The sequence below is a fragment of the Rhinolophus ferrumequinum genome, chromosome 2 (genome assembly GCF_004115265.2).
Source record: "Rhinolophus ferrumequinum isolate MPI-CBG mRhiFer1 chromosome 2, mRhiFer1_v1.p, whole genome shotgun sequence".
Lineage (NCBI taxonomy): Eukaryota > Metazoa > Chordata > Mammalia > Chiroptera > Rhinolophidae > Rhinolophus > Rhinolophus ferrumequinum.
The window spans coordinates 47019143-47042216 of record NC_046285.1 but is presented as its reverse complement, the minus strand read 5'-3'; the positions used below and the strand labels follow the sequence as shown (position 1 = coordinate 47042216).

At 38.8% G+C, this 23074-nt stretch overlaps 1 protein-coding gene across 2 annotated transcripts in view; it reads right to left on the bottom strand.

Annotated features, from left to right (window-relative positions):
• Positions 1 to 9741, bottom strand: part of CASR (calcium sensing receptor) — a 71320-nt gene extending 61579 nt beyond the window's left edge. The window contains exon 1 of one of the 2 annotated variants that reach the window (XM_033129401.1): positions 9467 to 9741. The gene's annotated coding sequence lies outside the window, so the exon portion shown is untranslated. Of the gene's footprint in view, positions 1 to 9131; positions 9290 to 9466 lie in introns of those variants that run through there. The other variant, XM_033129410.1, reaches the window with a different exon arrangement.
• Positions 9742 to 23074: the final 13333 nt, after the last annotated feature.

Genomic DNA, 23074 nt, shown 5'->3' with positions numbered 1-23074 from the left:
TCCTCACGATATTGTAGAACAGCAGGGCAAACGCTGCAAACCACCCACAGCTGCAACGCAGGGATGGGAATTAAGGAGGATCAAACTCGGCTGTGTTTTGCCTTCTTATTGGTGTGGCTTCATTTCACCAAGATAAGAAGGGACAAGTAGTAGGGATAGGAGGATAGGGAGGGAGAAAAGTAGGAAGGGGGGTAAGAGAGGCAATCAGTTCCCACCATGGCTCTTCCAAGGGGGACCTAGAGATGCCAGAGATGAGCCTTGCATTCAAGGAGTTCCAAATCCAGTTAGGAAGACAAATCCTTTGGTATGGAAAAAAGGAAACACATAAGGTAAATGGCCAAGTAAGAACAAAAGACGCAGTACAGCGTGGGCTGTGGACAGGCAGAGCTGGTAATGCTTCCTGCCTAGAAGGCCTAGATGGGATGGGGAGAGGTGATGAGTAGAGAAGGGGCTTCCAGATTAGAGACTCACTGGCTGTAGCTACGAGGCTGAGGGAGGATTGAGAAAGCATGTAGAATGGCGACCTGGTGACATGTACCACCATGTGAGAAGGGCGGGACAGTAAAATGGAAAGAGCCTGGGTTTTGGGCTAAAGAGGATTTGTTTCTCCCACTTGCTGGGAATCCTAGGACCTCAGTTTTCTCATCCCTAAAATAAGGATAATAATACCCTCCTTTCAGGGTTGATGAAAAGATGAAAAAATAATAAAAACAAAGCACTAGCACAGTTACTAGTACATGATAAGTACTTAGAAAGTAACAATTTTATTATGATACTATTCCTAGAAATGAAAGCACAACATAGAAATGAGAAGATAGGAGAATAATATAATAAAACAAGTATTCTAGAAATGAAAATGTTCACATAAGAAAGGGACAATATGAGGGGTGATAAAAACTGAAAAAGGGATGGATTAGAGCAGGGTACCTAACATATCACCTGAGAGCTTGTGACAACTACAGGCATTGGGCCCCACCCCAGAGCTACTTAAGGAGAATTTCTGGGGGTGAAGCTCAGCAATCTCCATGTCAATAATACCCCAGTTTAAAGTTTGAAAGTCCTGGGCTGGAGGATTTGGAAACGGTCCTTGGCTAAGAGATTAGCTCAAAGAAGATACACCTGACTCCAGTTAGAATTGATCTCAATTTTTCACATGTGCTTGAGGGTTAATTCATAAGAAAACTTGAGAGATTCTGCAAGGAAAGTAAACCTATGGAAAATGATTTCTTAAAAAAGTGAATATTAGCCCTGTAACCTTGGAAACTTCTCTATGCCTCACTTTCCTCATCCATACAGTGGGGATCACAGGAGTACCCACAGCATACTTTATGTGGGTTAAATGAATCAATATAGACGTATAATTCCAAAATCCTCGAAGTTCTACAAACCTAAAGGTTTTCTGTAACTTTATTAGCAGCAAAACTTGATTGAATTGACACCACTTTTTATCCCGCTTTCTGTGACTGTATTCTGTGGCTATCATCAATCTTAATCATTTCATTTTCATAAATAAACACTGTGAAAAACATTTTTAGGCATAAGTCTTTTTATTTAAAACATTTTTTTTTTTTTTTTTTTTTTTTTTTAGGTTTCTGTTACACTCCTTCAGCACTTTAGTTATTGTGGTCATTCAATAGCACCAAGCACATTTTCTTTATAGGTTCTTATATATCTTCTTTCTTTTTGGGCATGGGCATAAGTGTAAAATCATATTTCTAATGGCTTCTTTAGGATAGAGTCCGAGAAATTCAATTCCTTTGTCAAAGACTATAAACAGTTTTAAGGCAATTACTTTCCAGATAATTAGTTATGAGGGTAACCATTTTATCCCCCTCCATTAGTATTATTGTTAAAGTCTTAATATTCTTGATAAGCAAACTGGTATATCATCTTTAAAATCCTTATTTCTTTCATTCAAGTAAAATTAAAATATTTTATATGTTCATCAACCATGTGCTTTTCCTCATTTGAAAACTGTTACATCCTTTGCCCACTTTTTTGAAAACTAAGGTCTTCTGTTCTTCTTATTACATTCTATGAACTCTTTAGATATTGAAATTTTTAACCTTTTGGCATGTCTGCATTTTTTAAAGTTTAATTTCCTTTTAATTTAATTATGACTTTTTATACATAAGTATTTTAAATATTTATGTAACAAAATCTGTAATGTTTTCCCTCATGATTCTCTGCTACTTTCACACTTAGAAAGAACTTCCTCATTCCCATGAAATATCCTCTGCTTTTCTCCCCATCCCCCAAAATACAAACTTTCCAAACTTCAACTTTTAACTTGAAGTTACAATTTGACTGGGTGTATTTACAGTAAGAAGTTCATTTCTTCAGAAAGCTAAATAGTTATGTGAGTTCATTTTTGCTAGTGGACATTCTTTTAGTTCCACGAAACCTGAATAACATAGAGAGGCAGCCAGGTAGTGAGAAGATCACAGGGCTAGAAATAAGTGGAGTTAAGAGCATGAATCACGTCTGTTGTTTATCATTGTGCTTTCTTTGTCAGGTCACTTCACCTTTCAGTGCCCTGGTTCTTCACTTGTAAAATGGAGATGATGGTACCTATTATGCCCATTTCCCTTATTTATCTCCTGAGATGCTGAGGATCAAATGAGTTTATGATAGGAAAGTGCGTTGTCAATCACTGACTGCTGTATCAGCCTACATGTCAAGATTTGTTCATTCATTCAGCTTCTCCAGTGTACCAAGCTCCATGCTAAATTCTGGGGTTTTAGCATTGAATAAGACATAGTAACTGTGCTGGATGAACCTGAACAATGTTTATTAGCTCACGTAAGTCTTTTAATCACCAATGGGGTGGGTAATATTAGTCACCTCAGTTTATAGATAAGGAAACTGGGGTACAGAGAGGTGAAACAACTTGCCCAAGGTCACACAATAGTACACTGTAGAGCTGGGACACAGGGCCAAGCTAACTCCAGCGCCCAGACTTGTAACCACTATACTGCACTGCCTCTCAAAAGATAAGGGTGAAAATCAGCTAATTGCATAGAGCAAATCTTTATTTGGAACAGTGGATTTTTAAGAATGCAGAAATAGAAGGCACTTGGCCTCCTCACTATGTCTTTCTCCTGATCTCTAAATCGAGAAACATTTTGCACTAAAGGGCTCACGTGGCAAGGGCCTGGGGCATAGGGATGAGCACACCTGGAGTGTGACCTGCAGGAGGTCATGATCTGATGGACTGCTGGTCTGCAGCTGTGGTGGAGAACCCTGGTCTGAGCGTTCCCCACTCACTGGCTCTCCCAAGTCAACTGGTACCATCTCTCCTCCTCTCCCTACCCATCCTCTTCTGCAAGGGCTACCAAACTACAGATGTGGGATACCACGGCTGGCGTCTCTGAGTTCACGATGCTGACTCAACATCTAGTATGCAGCTGGAGCTCAAGTGATGTTTGTTGAACGAAACTAAATTTGACAAAAGGCTTTTGTCAAATTACAGAATATTTAGAAAAACTGTATAGAGGATATGATAATTCTTTCAGCTATCAACTTCTATTAAGAGGAGAAAAACAGAACTTTTTGCTAAGGGAAAAGAGCTTATGGTTATGGAAGGGAACATTTACAATTTTTTTGAGCCTGTTTCTTTCTACATGAAAAACAAGAAATAAACATCTGTTAGAAACTCCACCAACAAAAAACACAGGATAAAAAAGGCAAATCGTTTCATTTTTCTAGTTGTTAGTAATTTTGCTTGTGTGTATGTGAAAGATTGTTGAAAGGAGAATAGCTAAAATTAGCTCCCTCTCTGCAGGTATCATATTACCTTTGCCCCCATTGTCACGGGGGCAAAGCGTTCCCAGAGGGTAGAGGAAAACAGGTTTCCACCCTGGTTCTCAGAGGAAAAAAATCAATCATAGTTGAGAAACACATAAAAGCCAATTAATTCAGATTAACTACCCTAAGAAATCTTATTCTTCCTGCTTTTTTTCAATGCGAGGAAAGACCTCAGAGACAGCTGAGCCAAAGCACTGCGGCCAGTTAAGCACCCATCCTATGCCAGGCATTGTGTTTAAGCACATTCCATATATATATATTTAACCATCACCACCATCCTTTGAAAGAGACATTACCTCAGTTTTACAGACATCAAAGAATATCCACCAGTAAAAAATGAGGCTCAGAGAGGTTAAATATGTTGCCAAAGGTCAGAGAGATGGAAAGTCCACTTTTATCCAATTTCTAGGCTGTCCATGGCACAGGCAGAATTTATTTTTCCTCACTTCACATTTGGCCATCTCGCTCATTGGCCCTGCCTAATTATCATGTCATTTCATTTCTGTGGCTTTGAATAGTGATACAGTTGTTCAAGCAACTAAACCCAGCACTACCTTCAATCAGCATTTGCCAGGATCCATGTTTGGGGGAAACAGGCATAAAGCTCCCGGCAACTTTTCAGCAAACACTATCACATACGTCTGGATTATTTTCCATCTTGTGAATGCATGATGTGATTACCAAGACTACGCTGTATTATAAAATAGGGACTACCTAAATCCTCTAATTCTCACTGGCTTTAATAAAGGCACCTCAGCCAGTGCTTAGTGGATTGTGGGAGGACTCTTGAGAAAAAAATTCAATCAGGCTAGTATCAGGCAAGAGTTGAACCAAATCTACCAGGCATGAGTGAGGGTTGTATGTGCCATTTTATGACAATGGCTAATGCATGACGTCTGATGTTCATTTACTTTGAATTAAAAGCCTCCCAGAGATGAGAGACAGAGAGAGAGAAAGAGAGAATTTTATTTGTTATGGATCAACTAAGATTTCCTGATCCTATTTTATGTTATGATAGAAGTTGTCAAGGAGTCTTCTGAATTAGAAAGATCTTGTTTGGTACCTCTCATTAAGTCCTCTCACATAAGCACTTTCTAGATACTGGCTCCCCAGTCCTACTTGATAACCGACTTTCTTTTGTTTATCTTAAGATCACTTGGATGATAGAACCAGAGGATGACAGACCAGAATCCCACTTCTGGGATTAACTGAGTGGGATCTAATGAGTAACTGAGCTCAGTGGAGTCCACCTTGCACCCATCTCAAGCATTTGTCTCTTTGTCTCCATGGACAGTATCGTGGCTACCATCATTCATATCTTCACCATCATGTGAATGGTTATAATCTCTTTAAGTAGTTTTTCTGCTCTAAATTTACCCCCCTTTAACTCAGCATCCACATGCAGCCAGAATGATTGTGCTCTAAACAAAATGCTCACTAAGTCACTCCTCTACTTAAAACGCTCCAGTGGCTCCTTTGCCCAAGGATAAATAATGAAAATAATAGCCATCAATAACTGGGTGCACAATCTGTGCCAGGTACTACGTGACTTATCTCAATTCTTACAGCAACTCAATAAGGGAGGTACAACCTTCATCAGTATTACTTAATGAGGCCACGTTATTTAACCAAGGCCCCACATCAAGAAAGTGGCAGAGCCATGACTCAAACCTGGGTCCCTATGACCTTACAGTGCATCTTTTAACCATCATGCTATCCATGAGATGGCGTGCAGGTTCCTCTGGGACCTGGCCTACCTACCACTCCAGCCTTCTCTCTTAACGCGCCCCTTTTTGTTTTTTATGCTTCAGCTCTTTGAGCCACTAGCAGGTCCTGGACTTTGACATGCTTTTTCATGCCGCTGTTTTTGTTTTTGCACACAAATCCCTCTTCTGTAATGCCCTCTCCCCTTTATCTATCTTTCAAGATTCAACTCAAGTGTTAACTCTTCCTTTGTTCAACCCCTCCTCTCCTTAGTAGAAGTGATCACTCCCTTCTTTGTGCATCGCTGTACCCTAATTATGCTTCCATTACAGCAACCACAATACTTTCCTCCCCTTACATGGATGAGTATGTCTCCCGCTCTTAGACTTCTATGAATTCCTTAAATGCCGGGACTGTCCTACTCACCCATTTTATCCATAGTATCTAGCACAATTCTGGGCATAGAGAAGGTTTACTGTAAATACTGTTGAATGAATGAAAAGATTTGTTTGCACATGAAATGTGCTGCTTGGTCAGAGCACCCCATGCACTACATTGTGAGCTGTAATTAGTTTTCCTTACAGCAACAATGCAATTAGTACTTTTTATTTCTTTACTGTATATGGACTGTATATGGAACTCTGAAGATGTACATGAAGCTTTAGGGGTGGAGAGAAGATACTGTAGTCTACTTGCCACACCTGTTTTCACCTAGGAAAGTACTCAGCGATAACAATAAGCTGTCACCATACACACTAAATTTGATATGGAAGTTATATACATATCTACCTTAGTTATGAGAGTATGGATGATTCACAGTTGAACCACAATGCACATATTTTATTATGCACAATAAAATAGACGGATAAGAATAAAGTTAACTTAAACATTTAATTTAAAAGAAAAACAGCAATGGAAAGCCATGACCAACTCAAGACAGCATAAGGGATGCTGTGATAACAAAACATCCTTTCCCCAAATTCCAGAAATGCCAATTCTACATGTATCTACATGCCGTAAGGCAAACACCACATGGCAACTAAACTTCTTGGTTACTACCGTATTTCCCTGAAACTAAGACCTAGCTGGATCATCAGATCTAATGCATCTTTTGGAGCAAAAAGTAATATAAGACCTGGTCTTATATAATACACATATATAAGACCAGGTCTTATATTAAAATAAGACCAGGTATTATATTATATTATAAGACCCAGTCTTATATTTTATTAAAATAAGACTGGGTCTTATATTAATTTTTGCTCCAAAAGATGCATTAGAATTGATGGTCTGGCTACGTCTTATTTTCGGGGAAACATGGTAGCAGCCAAATGCAATTCCTAACCTGTACATTCTGGTCCTACCTCAAACCATATATATTCCCAACATTCCCACCTACCTTTGAATATCAGCTCAAGGGAAATCTCCTTGAGAAAGCCTTCCTTGGTCTTGCAATGCAGTGTGTACACAACCTCAAAGAACTTCATTTCTCTCCTTTGGAGAGCTAACTTAGTTTGTAATTACATATTCAACACTTAGTTGTTTTTATCAATGGTCGCCTCCCCAAAGTGTCTGTAAATTTCAGGAGATCAGGGACCTTGCCTGGTTCTATTCATCTTTCTTTCCCCAGTAAATGGCACACAGCCAGGCACTCTATAAATATTTCGAATGAATGAATGATGAATGATTCCTTTACCTCTTACTCATTTTCCTGTTCTCTTAAGAATTATGCCTGATTCCTTACCAGACTCAAGCTGATACTCAGTCCATTCCACATCACTATTTCCCTACCCTACCACAAGGATCAGTCTTTATTTTCAAATCTTCTCCCCTGCCCTCCCATCCCTACCCCCCATGCAAAAAGGCTTCTGAGAAGTGGAAGCTTCTAATCAACCTGAATATTCTGACATGTGTGGGATCTAAGTCAAGGTCATGCAACATGAAAAAATGAACAAAATAAAGAAAAATGTTGAGACTGGAGTAGTCATTAGGTTATTTTAGATACTCTACACAGCTCCTAAGAAACATATTAATTCAATAAAAGTAATTTAAACCACTTCTATTTTATCATATAAAAATGTGTTTATTTGCTGATTTTTTTCCACTTCTCAATGTGTTTTGGCTTTGCATAGAAAAAACCTTGGAAAAGAGTTGAGTGTGATGATTGTTGGCAACAAAATTATCTGGCGGTGGTTTCTGAATGACAGGACCCTGTGCCCCCGGATTTTTCTCCACTCAGGGGTCTTGGCCTGCTCCTCCTGTCCTACTTCCCTCCACCTCTCTAACTCCTTCCTTTATATCACCCCACCACCACCACCACCACCACCACCTCAAAGCTACAGTCCCTGAGCCTCTTCACAAGTATAAAACCTCCACTCTCTGAGTTCTTAACAGAGGAAAAATCCTATGAGTGCCCCTGCTGGTCTTGGGGGCGGGGGAGGGCAATAGAAAGGTGTAACTGGTGAAGTTTTGCTTTCAGGAATCCAAACCAGTGTAGTATTAATTTTTGGAAATCTAAGCATTTTTAGGAAATATCCTTTAATTAATTCCCCTCAGTACCAGACTCTACTTAAATTGCATTTGGAAAGTCCAGTTTAAGGAAAAGAACCGATAGTGCAGAACTCCTCCTGGACTTTCCCAATGCTGCTTTCTTCAACTTGCTGGGAAAGTTAAGGCAAGGAAATGAAATGCCCTCTTGGTAGTGGGCTCCCTACCCCAAGGGCCACCACAGTGAAAGACTTTGAAGACAGCAGGGGTGGTGCCAGCGGGGAATACTGGAGTTTAAGGGATGTAGGCAGTGGTGATGACGTCATTTTCTACTGGTACTTTCATTAAGCAGAAGGTGGGATACGGAATCAAAAAGAGGGGACTGAAGAAGAATAGGAAACGATATGGGTAAAAAAGACAAGGGAGGTATAAATAGACACAAATGCTAGTATAGGCATTATCTGTAAAAGATAAACGTTTGTATTATTTGATTTTTTAAAACCATATGCATCTTTTGAAATTACAATTTTAAAATAACTTAAAAATAATAAAAGTCTCCATCAATCTGGTACTTTTTTTTCTTCTTTTTTTCCCCACCGAAGAATATGGAGATTGGTGAGTAGTAAGGCCAGGGACTGATACTCTAATTTGGTGCCAACGAGACAAGGTCCCCAAAGCACCTGGAGGCTTGAACCAAGGATCCTCCAAGAGAGCTCATGGCCCAGCAGGATGGGTGCTTACGCCGTGGTCCTCCTTTCCATATGCGCACACGCTACAAAATTGCCTGCTCCCTTGTGAACACACGCAGGAAAGGGTGTTCTTTCTAATAACACTACAGGCAGAAACAAGGCTCAGGCACAGACATTAGATGCTATCCTAGTGCGCGCTCCCGGTCATCCGTGAGGGCGACCCACTGCCCCTTTTGGGTAACTGAGCCGTCTGGTCCTGCGCCCGGGAAGCCTTCGGTCTTGTAACTTGACTTGCCCCACGGCTCGCACCCAGTGTCCCCACGGCTGAGCTGCTCCGGCCTGTGCCCTTCGTTTGGCACCCGAGCCCGCAGCCCCCAGACCCACCACTGCCCCTCCCGCATTGAGGCGCTTTCTGCCCGCCCTCCTCGCGGCCCTTGGTCCTACCTGGCACTCAGGCTTGGGCTCCCTTACCAGGGGCAGCGCCGGCTGTGTGTCTCCACGAGGATAGGATCGTGGCTGAGCTAGGACAGCGCGCTGGCTCGGCTCCGGATGCCAAGGTCACGATCTCGGGGAACCGCCCGCCCTCGGGTCCCGCCACCGCAGCCCCCGCAGACCCTCTGGGCCGCTGCCGCGGCCGGGGCCTCAGAGCTCCGCCCCTCGGCCGCGTTCCCCGCCCGCCTGGCCCTTCGGGGTCCGCGACTGCTAATGCCCGCTCCCCTCGGAGCCCACTCGCAGGAGGCTCCCTAACCCTGCACCCCGAGCCGCTCCGAGTTCCTTACCATTTTCCCAATCCAGATCCAGCAGAGCTGACTCCTCAGGAGCCTGGCGCGGAGGGCGCGTCTTCCCGCCCCCGAGGGCCACGCATCGGGTCTGCTCCCCGGGGACGGCTGTCCCTGCGCTCGGGTCCTCTCCTGTTCTCTCCGGTGCCGCGCCAGGAATTCCGGGACCACAGATCCTGCACCTGCGGTCGAAGACACCCGCTTCCCTCCTCCTTGGAGATGGAAAGAGGCTTACGACGTTGGGGGCTTACGAATCCGCCAACGTTCTTTGGTCCAAGAACGGGAATTTTTCCCTTTTTTTTTTTGATAGAAGGCCAGAGAGTCACAGGAAAATAAATATAAAACCCGTGCCAAAACTCTTACTCATTCTGTAAGACTCAGTTCAAGCGCTGCTTATGCTGCGAGACCTCGGAGCCCGCAAACAGCAACCTCCCAATCGCCTGCGCCAAAGGGCGCGCGGTCCACCCGGGCCAGAGGCAGGCACCTGGAGCGCGTCGTTGCCTCACCGGACTCCACCGTGCTCTCTTTGAAGACCGGGACCCGGCCTGCCTTGCTCATCCCTGTCCCCAGCCCCTGGCATGGCGCCCGCTACCTATCAGGCTTTCGAATATTTTATGAATAAGTGGAAAATTCATTTCTTTTGTAGAAAACCAGATTTTTCTTTTTACTCTAAAATACCACACACTCCTTTGAGTAACCAATTTGCTAGTCTCTATAAACAGCCACAAATCCCCTTTGATGTAGTAATTCCATTCCTGGGGAAATTTCCAGAACAAAATAATACTCGTGCAGATGTTTATAATAGGATCATTTATTACAGAAAATAATAATTTTTTTAAAACCACAAAAAGCAAACAAAGCCAAATTGTCAACAATAGGAAATTGGTTACATAAATTATGGTAGGATAACTTAATGGGATATTATACAACCGTTAAAATGATAAACATCAAGGCAAGAGTATCTCAAAATGTTTTTAGAACAAAGAGGGAGTATTTATAAAGCAAAAACAAAAAAAGGAGAGGGAGATGAAGCAACATGATAAAGTAGGTAAAATATTCACAAAATTTTAAGCCAAAAAACTAAAAAATCACATAGTTAACCATGCTTAATAACTTCAAGTAAAAATGCAGAGTTCATCCCTGTAAAATGGGGATTAAACCTACCTTAGCAGGTTCTTGGATCATTAAATGAAACATTAGAGAAAAGTGCCTGATACGTAGTGGATACTCAGCAAAAAGTTTCCATTTTCATGTTTCAACAGAATGCAGACTCACACCTGAATCTCACATACATCCCCATCACAGTGCAATTCTGCCCATTTGACTTCCTTCCCCTCGAATGCAGGGTAGAAGGAATTGAACAAATGTTCAAGCACCAGGTTAAAGAGAAGGGGAAACTCTAGTTATTATAATAAGAATAAATACCAAGCCCTCCCTCAGGCCCAAATGCCCAGCAATACGAGTTCACAATGGGGGATTTGGTTCAGTTGCAGAACATATCAAAATAGCTTAGAGATTTTGGTTGGCTACAAGCACAGCCGGATGAATGCCCAAAGGCTGAATTAATTCAGCCCTAAACCTGGAGTCTTAGGCTGAATTTATACTCTTCAATATTCAGCTTACAACCTGCACATAATGCTCAAATGTCTTGAAAAGAAAGCATCACTCTGAAGAGCTACTATTACCCTCATTTTAAAGATGAAGACACTGAAGCTGACAGAGGTTAAGGTGTATAGGCTTGGGCAGCAAGGAGGTGACAGAGCTACCACCTGAATCTGATCAGCTTGACCACAGCCAAGGTGCGTGACCATTTCGCCAGTGGGTCCCAGTGTGTACATCTCCCACTAGGGGTATAGGAGATGCTTTTGAGTGGTACACAGATAGTGAGGTTAAATAACAGTGGATCACGCGGTGAAAAAAGTATGCCCTTTTCAGTTCTCGTGAGCCTATGGGTTATGTCAAGGAAGAAGTATCATTTTTGTGGTACTTTGTCTCTACACTTCTCAACATCTGCTAATCTCCTGTTTTAACAAAGAGAGCCTGCTTCAGGCTCAGCACCTTTGTTAGGCAACGCTTCCTAAGTAGAATTTAATATCATCACTTTCTCTTCTTTCTGATATTATTCCTTATGCTGTTCATTTCTGACTGAAATAGTTTTTCCAATTACTAGGTGATGTAGTTTCCATTTAAAGTAAAATATCTTATGTGTGAAAACTGGGTAATGTGAATGAAAGAAAGATACTAAGAACTAATAGGACCAGTGATATTTGGATATGACAAAAATGGCAAAATGGTGGAGGTGGCACATAGGAAATACTGCCCCATACTCCATTACGACCAGTGGATGGAAGGTATGGTGAGGCAAGTTCAGTTCGAAATGAATGAGATCTTTCTGACAATCAGAGCTGTCTAGAAAGATGTGAAAGGGTTGCTTTGGGGGTGTTAACCACATTCCCTTCACTCCAAGGGTTGACCCAGATTAGATGCCTGCTTGTCACCAGTGTTGTCATGGGAGGTCAAACACCAGCTAGGGTTGAAGCTTTAACGTTCCTGCCAACCAGGAGAATCTGAGATTCTTGACAATTCAGCTTCTCAGGGACCTGACCACTGGAGACACTGGATTTTGGAGGAAGTTACATTAACTCATTTCCAGGACAAACCCCAAAGAAGATTTCCAAGTAAGCTTTGAGCAAGAACAGCACTGTGACAAATGTATAATTTATGGAGCATTAGCAGATTACTCCCAAGGTGGTTGCTTTGGAAGAGATAACTTTCTGGGGTTTTGAAAATGTTAGAGTGTTTGTTTACAAATCAATTATTTACTCTACAATTACACTTTCTTCTGATGTAGCCTCTATTCATAACCATCCCTAAGGGCAAGAGGATGGGGCTGCCCCTCCTTCTTTTCACACAGCCTCATTCCCCACCCCCAGGCATCACCTTGTACGATGTCTGCTTGTGCCAAAGCATCTGCCCCTGCAGTTCATTCTAACCCATTTTGACCAGTATAAAAACACATGTGTAGTGAAAAAGGTACACAACAGTTAAAAAGTTACTCTGGTGTAGGAAATTTACGTTGCAACCATATAGCCTAAAAATTTATGATGTACAGAACCATGTTCTGTCTGCCTTAAAGTTCCAGAATATTTGGCACATGAGCTATCTTAGTTAGATGTCACCTGGTCCTATCATCTCTAAGGGCAGAAAACCTCTTAGGAGCTTATTTGGCAGGTAAGCTAGAGGAAGAAGAGCCCTCTGAAGGAATAACTGCCTCCACTAGAATAACTGCATCGAGGGAAAACTCATTCAATTGTCAGATAGCTCTCCGGGTTAGAAAGTTCTTTCCTGAGGTATCCTTGATGCCTCTCTCCCTCACGTTCCGTATCTAATTCACCAGCAAGTCTAGCTGGCTCTAATTTCCAAATACATCCAGAATCAACCTCTTTTCCCTACCTCCACCACTAGCGTCTCATTCAAGTCAGCGTCACCTTTCTCTTAGAAAACCTCCTACCTGTTCCTGCATCCACCTTTGCCCCTTTAGCGTCTATTATTCTTCCCACAGCAACTGGAGCTATACATTTAAAACAACTTGAATTATGTCATTTCTCTGCTTAAAACCCTGCTTGTAATGGCTTTCTATCTCTCTGAGAGTAAAATACAGTAAAATCCATGGCCCATAAAGGCCAGCATTATTTGGCCCCTGGCTGTTTCTCTGATGTCATTTCCTATAAGCTTTCTTAGCTCCACACACTGGTTTCCTTGCTGGTCTTTCAAAGCGTCCAGCATATAATGCCTCAGAGTCTTTGCATTTACTTTTGTGTCTGGAATACTCTCCTTCACTTCCTTTGCTCTCTATTCAAATGTTACCTTTTCAGAAAGACATTCTTTTGGGATGTCTATCCCCTAATAACGTAGCCCGCCTTTCACCCCACTCCATTACTATTTCTTTATTCCACTTTACTGTTTTTTAGAGGGTTAAAAACTTCACTGATGATTTGAGAGCAATTGGGGGTTGGGATTAATGGGGTCACAGAGAGGTTAGAGCAAATCGCACCACAAAAAACAACTTAAAAATGAATATTAAGTACTTTGTTCTTTAAAACACTTAAGGAATCCAGCTACTCCGAATTTCTCATTGGCTTTTTTTCCTTTTGGGTTCCCAGTCGCCTGTTTTATTACTGAAGGGTTTTTCACACTCTCACCTGTATCCCATGTCATCTTTTCACTCTAACCTCTCTCAGGATACTCTAAAAAACTCAAATGGGGCCTCTTTTTTTTTGCTTGTTTTTATTTTAATTAACTAACTCTATTGAAATATAACATATGTTTAGAAATATGTACAATCTGACCAGCGCCATACCCTTTTCCATTCTATAAAACCCCCAGAAGATAACCACTATCCTGACTTTTAGAACCATAGATTATTTATATTTATACTAATGGGATCATTCAGTAGATACTCTTTTAGGTACACAGAGCTTCTTTCACTCAACAATTTGTGAAATTCAACCATATTGTTCAGTACTCTGTTCTTTTTCATTGCTGTGTACTATTCCAGTATATGACAATATCACAATTTATTGACCCATTTTACTATTGATTGGGCATTTAAGTAGCTTTCAGTTTTTAGCTCTTATGAACAATGTTCCCATGAACATTCTTGTATATGTTTCTTGGTGTACATGTGCTTGCATTTCTGTTGGGCAACACGTAGCAGTAGAATTATTGGGTTAAAAGGTATACATATGTTTAGCACTAGAAGATATTGTCAAAGAATTTTCCAAAGTGGTCATACCAATTTATATTTCTACCAGTAGTCAATGAGAGTTTTTATTTATTCATCTTCTTACCAAAATTTTGTATTATCTTTAAAAAATTATTTATTACTCTTATGGTTGTTAACTGGTATCACATGTAGTTTTAATTTGCATTTCCCTGATGACCAATGAAGCTGAGTCCCTTTTTATATGTTTATTGACTATTTGGATATTCTCTTTAGTGCAAAATCTGTTTATGTGTTCCTCCTCCAACCCCTTTTAAAAATTGGATTATCTCTCATTTTCATTATCAATATATAAGTGGCTTTTAAAAAATATTCTAGGTTCTTGGTCAATTATTGATAATGGAAATATCTTTTATAATTCTGTGGTTTTCCTTTTCACTCTCTTAGTAGTGTCTTTTCATGAACAAAAGTTCTTATAGTTAATGTAGCCTAATTTATGTCTTTTCCTTTATTGTTAGTATGCTTTGGTTCTGCTTAAGAAATCTTTGCCGACACCGAGTCATGAATATATTCTCCAGTGTTACTTATGGAAGCTTTACTGTTTTGCTTTTTACATTAAGGTCTACAGTCATCCTGAGTCAATTTTCATTTTTTTCCAATGACTATCCAATTGACTTGTCGCCATTTATTGAAAAGATCAACCTTTCTCTCCTGTTTTGTTTGTCACTTTTGTCATAAAGTGCTCATATATGTGTAGGTTTGTCTCTAGACTCTCTATTGTATCCTATTGGTCTATTTTCCTGTTCTTTTGCCAAAATACAACCCTTATTTATTGTCTTATTTATTGTAACTATAGTAAGTTTGGAAATCTGGTACAGTAAATTTTTTAACTTTATTTTTCTTTAAGATCATCTTGGCTCCTCTTGGATCTTTGTATTACCATATAAATTTTTAGAATCAGTTTGTCAACACACAGACATACCCCAGTAAATTTTTAATTGGGATTACATTGACTCTCTAGACCAATTTTGGAGAAAATTGACATCCTTATAATATTTAGACTTCTAATCCACAAACATGGCATATCCTCCCACTTACTTAAGTCTTCTTTAATTTCTCTCATTAATAATTTATACTTTTCTGTGTATAAGCCTTGCACATATTTTGCTAAATTTATTCTTAGGTTTTTGATGCTTTTTGATGTAATCGTATTGGCATCCTTTAAAAATTTCATTCTTAATTGCTTGTTGCTGACACCTTACCATATTTTTTCCCTTAAGATACATCATCACCTCATTATCTGACATATACATTTATGTGTTATTGTCTGTCTCTCTTACAAAATGCAAACTTTGTGAAAATAGAGATTTTGTCCATTTTATTATTGCTTTATCCCCAGTGCCCAGAACAGTTCCTGGAATAAAACAGGTGTCATAAATACGGTTGAATTGAATCAACTTATGCTTTCTGACCATATGGAGTGAAATTAGAAATCAATTACATGAAGAAATTTGGGGGATCACGAATATGTGGAAATTAAACAACACACTCCTATATAACCAGTATGTCAAAGAAGAAATCCTAAGGTACATTATAAAATTCTTTGAGATGAATGAAAATGAACAACATACGAAAACCTATGGGATATAGATAAAGCAATGCTTAGAGAGAAATTTATAGCTGTAAACATCTGTAAGGAAAAGGTAGATCTCAAAACAAAATCTTGCCTTTCAGCATGAGAAACAAACAGAAGAAAGCAGGCAAACTAAACCCAGAGCAAGCAGAAGGAAGGAATAAAGGCCTACAGTGGAAATAGGGCACAGAACACTAATAAAGAAAATCAATAAAATAAAAATTTGATTCTTGGAAAAGATCAACAAAATTTTAAAAACTTCAGCTAAACTAACTAGAAAAAGGACAGAACACACAGTTTACTAAAATAAGGAATGAAAGAGGGAGGATTACTACTGACTTTACAGAAATAAAAAAAGTAGACCTAGATGAAATGAATAAGTTCTTAGAAAGACACATACTACTAAAAATGACTCAGGAAGAAATAGAGACTGGAATAGACCTATAATAAGTAAAGAGATTAAATTAGTAATCAAAAAAGGTCCTACAAAGAAACGTCTAGTCCCAGATGGCTTCACAGATGAATTGTATCAAATATTGAAAGAAGAATTGTCACCAATCTTTTACAAACTCTTCCAAAAGAGGAGAGGAAGAAATCCTTCCCAACTCATTCTATGAAGCCAGTATTACTCTGATACTAAAATCATTCACAGACATTGCAAGAAAAGAAAATTATAGACCATTATTCCTTATGAATATAGAAACAAAAATTCTCAACAAAATTCTAGCAAATCAAATCCAGCAGCAACATATAAAAGGGATTATATGCCATGACCAGTGAGATTTATCCCAGTAATCTGAGGTTGGTTTAACATCTGAAAATCAATTATTGTAATACATCATATTAAGAAAATAAAGGACAAAAACCACATTGTCATCTCAATAGATGCAGGAAAAGTTTTTGACAAAATACAGAACGATTTTGTGAAAATAAAAACACTGAACAAACTAGAAATAGAAGAGATCTTCCTCCACCTGATAAAAGGCATCTTTGAAAAATCCACATAACGGTGAAAGACTGAATTTTTTTCCTTAGGTAAGAAATAAGACAAGTATGTCTGCTCTCACTACTTCTATTCAACATTGTTCTAGAGGTTCTAGTGAGGGCAGTTAGACTAGAAAAAAAATAGAAAGCATTCAGATCAGAAAAAAAGAAATATAACTATCTTCATGACATATGTAGAAAATATTACAAAATCTACAAAAATTATAAGAATGAATAAGTAAGTTCAGAAGGTTGCAGAATACATGATCAATATACAAAACCAAATTGTTTCTATACACAAACAATGAACAATCTGAAAATAAAATTAAGAAAAAAAGTCTACTTACAATAGTATCAAAAAATGAAATATTTAGCAATAAATTTAACCAAATAAGTGCAAGACTTATACACTGAAAACAACAAAACATAGGTGAAAGAAATTAAAGAAAAACCTAAATAAATGGAAAAACATCCCATGTTCATGAATCAGAAGAGCTAATATTAATAAGATGGCAATATAACCTAGATTGGTTTACAGATTTAATGTAGTCCCTGTCAGAATCCCAGTTGACTTTTTTTGGGGTAGAAATTGATGAGTTGATTCTAAAATTCATATGGAATTGCAAGGCACTGAGAATAGTCAAAACAATTTTGAAAAAGAAGAACAAGGTTAAGGACTCACACTTCTCTATTTCAAAACTTACTACAAAGCTATAGTCATCATCAAAATTATGTAGTACTGGCATAAGGATAGATATATAGATCAACGGAATAGAACAGAGAGTCCAGAAACAAATCCATGAATCTATGGTCAACTGACTGTCAACAAGGGTGCCAAGACCATTAAATGGGGTAAAGAGTAGTCTTGTCAACAAAAGATATTGAAAAAAAGAGGATGGTTACATGCAAAACAATGAAAGTGGATCCCTATTTCATCACATACAGAAATTAACTTAAAATATATCATAGACCTAAATATAAGAGTTAAAACTATAAAACTCTTAGAATAAAACAGGAATAAGTAGTCAATAATCACATGAAAAGATGCTCAATATCATTAATCATTTGGGAAATGCAAATCAAAGGCACGATGGGATACAACTTCATACTAAGATGGCAAATTCATATTCACTAAGATGGCTATAATCAAAATGGTAGACAATAAGAAGTGTTGGTGATGATATAGAGAAATTGGGATCCTCATAAATTGTTGGTGAAAATGGATTATCATGGAAAACAGTTTGGCAGTTCTCAAAATGTTATAGAGTTATCATATGATCCACTAATTCCAGATATATATATATATATATATATATATATATAGGTATAAGCATGTATACCTATATCCAAGGTATATACTCAAGAGAATTGAAAACATATGTTCACCAAAAACTTGTACACAAACATTTATTGCAGCATTATCATAATAACCAAAAGTGGAAACAACATAAATGTCTATCAACTGATGAATAAACAATATGTGATATACCCATATAATGGGATATTATTTGGCCATAAAAAGGAGTAAAGTTCTGATAACATTCTGCCACATAGGTGAATGTTGAAATCATTAAGTTAAGTGAAAGAAGCCAGAAACAAATGGTCACATATTATATAATTCAACTTATATGAAATGTCCAGGATAGGCAATTTCATAGAAACAGAAAGTAGATCAGTAATTGCCAGGAGCAGGGGGAGGAAAGGAATGGGAAGTGACAGTTAATGGGTACGGAGTTTCTATCAGGAGTGATAAAAATCTTTTAGAATTAGATAGCACAATGCTATTAAGATATTAAATACCACTGAATTATATACTTTAAAAGGATGAACTTTATGGTATGTGAATTGTATTTCAATAAAACTCTTATTAAAAAATTTAATCAAGACAAACTGAAATATTTGACATCAATAAAAACAGAAGAAATAGAAAAGTAGTCCAAACAAATAAATAGATGGAGAATAATGCCATTTTATGCATAGAAAGATTTAATATTATTACCAAGGAACTATTTACCCTCAAATTATAATTTATACTGTATAAATTGGTATAAATAATAATTTATCCTCAAATTAATATAATATAATCAGTATAATCTCAATAACAAATTAATTGTTTTTAAAAATAATTCTCTCCAAGATGATTCTAAAGTGCATAAGAAAATTAATTAAATTTTAAAACAGGAAAAATATCAAGGAGTGACTTGCTCTAGTAGAACAAAAGCTATTATGAAGTTAATAATTAGAGACTGTGAAACTAAATCCAAAAAGACTGTGGATTTAGTTTGTGATAAATGGACAATTGCTAACCTTTTTTTTTTTTTTTTTTTTTTTAAGATTTTATTGGAGAAGGGAAACAGGACTTTATTGGGGAACAGTGTGTAATTCTAGGACTTTTTTCCAAGTCAAGTTGTTGTCCTTTCAATCTTAGTTGTGGAGGGTGTCGTTCAGCTTCAAGTTGTCCTTTTGGTCTTAGTTGTGGAGAGCACAGCTCAGCTCCAGGTCCAGTTGCCATTGCTAATTGCAGGGGGTGCATCCCTTGCGGGACTCGAGGAATCGAACCGGCAAACTAGTGGTTGAGAGCCGACTGGCCCATGTGGGAATCAAACCGGCAGCCTTCGGATTTAGGAGCACGGAGCTCCAACCGCCTGAGCCACCGGGCCGGCCCTTGCTAACCTTTTTTTTGAAAAATAAAATAAAATCACACTTCACAACATATACAAAACTAAGTTCCATGTAGATTAAGTATCCAATTTAAAAAACAAAATGATTAGAATAAAACTTCTGAGAATATATTTATAATCTTGGGATGGGTAAGACCCTCCTAAAGCTAGATAAAAAACAGTTACTGAAAGAGAAAGACAGATCTGATTATACAGAACTTAAAAATTTCTGTACAATAAAAAGCATTAAAAACAAAGAAGACAGGGAGAAAATATTTTCAGATAAATGGTAGGCAATATAATTTGGTAGTATTTAGTGGCTTCTTCCAAATCACCAAGCAAAACATGGACAATCTAATAGAATAATGGGCAAGGTATGTAAATAGGTAATTCACAGATGAAAACATGTAAGTAGCTAGTAATATGAAAAGATATTCAGCTTCTCTAGCAGTTGTGGAAATATAAACTAAAATAATAAGATATTTTGATTATCAGATTGACCAAAAAAATAGTTATTTTAAGTTTTATAGTACCCAGGGTTGCAGACAGTGTGGAGGATTGAGTATTTTCATACACGGTTGGTGTGAGTTTAAATGACATAGCCTGATTGGAAGGCAACTTCAATATCTTAGAATGTGCTGGTAGCCTCTAAAAAATCCCTGTCAGTCTTACCGTCTCCCTCCAGAGACAGAGGATAAGTAGGACTTAATAGAGAGCTTTGCTAAGTGCAGAGAAACTGGGATTCTCATTAGTATTGATGGAAGAAAAAACTACTTTACCAATATTTATCAAAAGTTTGAGAATTTCATAGCATCTGACTCAGTAAATTCCATTACTGGTAATTTATCATGAGGAAATTATCCTCTGATAAAAGCTTTTATATAAAGATATTCACAGCATCAACATCCTTAATAGCTAAAATTTTGAATTTATTTAAAAGTCAAAGATAGGGATATATTAAATAATTCATGGCAAATCTGCTTAATGGGCTAGTATGACACCATTTGAAAATGATATTTATGAAGATAATATATTATTAATATAGAAAGTGCTTCTGATTATTATGCTAAGGGAATAAGTCAGACAGAAAAAGTTGAGAACCATATGACTTCTCTCATATATGTAAAACTGAAAGCGACAAAGTAACAAGATAAACAAATAAACAAAAACTCATAGACACAGACAACAATTTAGTGGTTATCAGAGGATTGGGGGGGTGATATAAGAGGATAAAGGGGGTCAAATATATGGTGATGGAAGAACTGACTCTGGGTGGTGAGCACACAACGTGATATGTAGATGATGTAGTATAGAATGATACAATTGAAACCTGTATAATTATACTAACCATTGTCACCCCAATAAATTTAATTAGAAAAAGAAAGAAAAATTTCTGAAAGATACTTCATGTATTCTAATGCACATACAAAATAATCACAGCAAATATCCATCATCGCAGATGAGCTTTATGTAAATGGAAATAAAAAAAATTTAAAAAGTGCTTCTGAGATTACTTTTTGCAAAAAAGGCAGGGTACTAGATGAATATGAATGACAGCAGGTGTGTTAAACAAATGTCTACTGTTTGGAAAGCCTCTTTCCATGTAACAGCCCCAAGGTCCTTTATTCCCATCTGCCTGTTTCCCCATTCCCTGGCCCCTTCGCTGCAGATTTCTCTTGTGTCTGCCTTTCTCTGAGTTTGTCTACACTGCAGCCTGCCTGTCTACTGCTTCCTTGCTTCTACCATGTCTTTTAGCATCTGTAGCTTTGGTCCTCTCTCCCCCGTGTTTCACTCCACACAAGCACCACCCTTCTTCCTTCATTCCCCAAGGCTTCAGAAGTACAAGTTGGTTGTCTATACTAGACACTTACTGAGGGGTTAGAGATAACAGGGGAATTTGAAAATAGCACTGAAAAGAGCATCAAAATCAATGTACATTACCGTTGCTAGATCTAATTCTCTTCCCTCAATGGTATTCTGGTGCCAACAGTAAAATAGCAATGTGTTTTTCTCTCCTTCTGAAAAAATAATATGCATCTTTCAACTAAGGAAATTCATGGTGGCTTTAATCACACATGCCTACTGTGGTTGGTGGGGCTAGTCAAGAGTTCTGTATTCCGAGGTTGGGCCTGGGTTCGGCCAGAAGGAACAGCGCTGCTGTCTGCAGTGGCCCGGGGAGGGCCTTAAGGGACCATCTTAGGTTATTGTTAATGTTCTGTGATTCACTAGGGTTATATGCTGATCACATTTCACAGGCAAGAGAGGAAATTAAATTCTCCAGCCTTGAAGTAGGGACAGCCTGTGCTGTCCCAGCACCCCAGCACCACATTAGATAAAATAAAACAAAATTGTGCTTTCCTGCAAATGGTGCTGCTCTCATATCCATGTGTTGGAAGAAAGATGACTCATGTGGCTTTGTGCCCTGGTCAGCCATGTCTGCAGGCTGCAGCAGGTAGTCAAGGAAGAGCAGGAAATGACCCTGAGTTGCTCACTGCAGTTTACTGCTGGAGAGGAAAGCGGCCGGTGTCTTCAGGATATTTAAAAGGGGCTGCAATCTTATTAAGCGTCTGTTAATAAGCACAACTTCCTTATTTATCAGGATAATGCGGTCTGGGATTAGAGAGGGAGGTTAGTCCTTAGCTTTCAGGAAATAAACTTTTTTTTTCCTGTCTTATCCCCACAGCTTGTGAACCCAAGATTAACCAGTGTACAGTACTGACCTTAACTGTGACGGACTAAGTTCATATCTGAGTGCTTAATTCTGTCTCAATTCTCGATTTTTAAAGTTGTTGCCAGCTGACTGCTAAGAAAACCATAATAATAAATATCAACCTTCCTTTCCAAATAGTGGCTCAGGCTCTTTTGAGAATAAAAATTCTGGCCTTATTTTAATTTGTGGTAGAAACAAATCTCCTCGAATTTTAGATAATTTAATTGATTGGTCCCTCAAAGTTTCCATCAAAATTTCTAGGATGAACCTTACCCTTTCAGGTAGAGAGCCCTGCAGAGTTGCTCTCTTCTTCCCTGAGAATCCCTTCTTATTCCATTTCGTAGATTGGTTTGGGAGCTAGTGTGGTTCAGAGGGAGAAGCTTTTTACCCGAGGTACTAGGCCCCTATGAGCAGAGTCCCTGCAGAGCTGAAGTTTTCATTAAACACGCAGGGAAGCAGCCAGAGGTGGGGACGTTGCGGTCAGGGCCCCACCCCATCCTCTTACAGTTCACAATTTGGCGTTTTACATCTGGGGTTGGTGAAGCAGATGACAGAATAGAGAAGATAGTTTCTGCTGCTCTACCAGAGAAATTAAAACACGTGAGGTTACCAAAGACCCCAGGGTGTGAGATAAAACTCTGGTCAGGAAAGAGAGCTCTGAATCCTGGTGTGGGGCCAGGGACTGGGGCAACGTCCTCCTGGGGAAAGCTAATGCTACACAACCTTCTGTGCTGAGCAGGTGGTTGGCAAAGCCTTCCTAGGCAGCTTGGGTTTCCTTTTAGCTAAGCTTGACTAAGAATGTTCATAAGCATTACCCAGTGCTTTTTATATATTTATTTAAATAAAGAATATCCAATGTGCTCTCTGTTTCTTGACCATGTCTGCCTAGGGAGGTGGA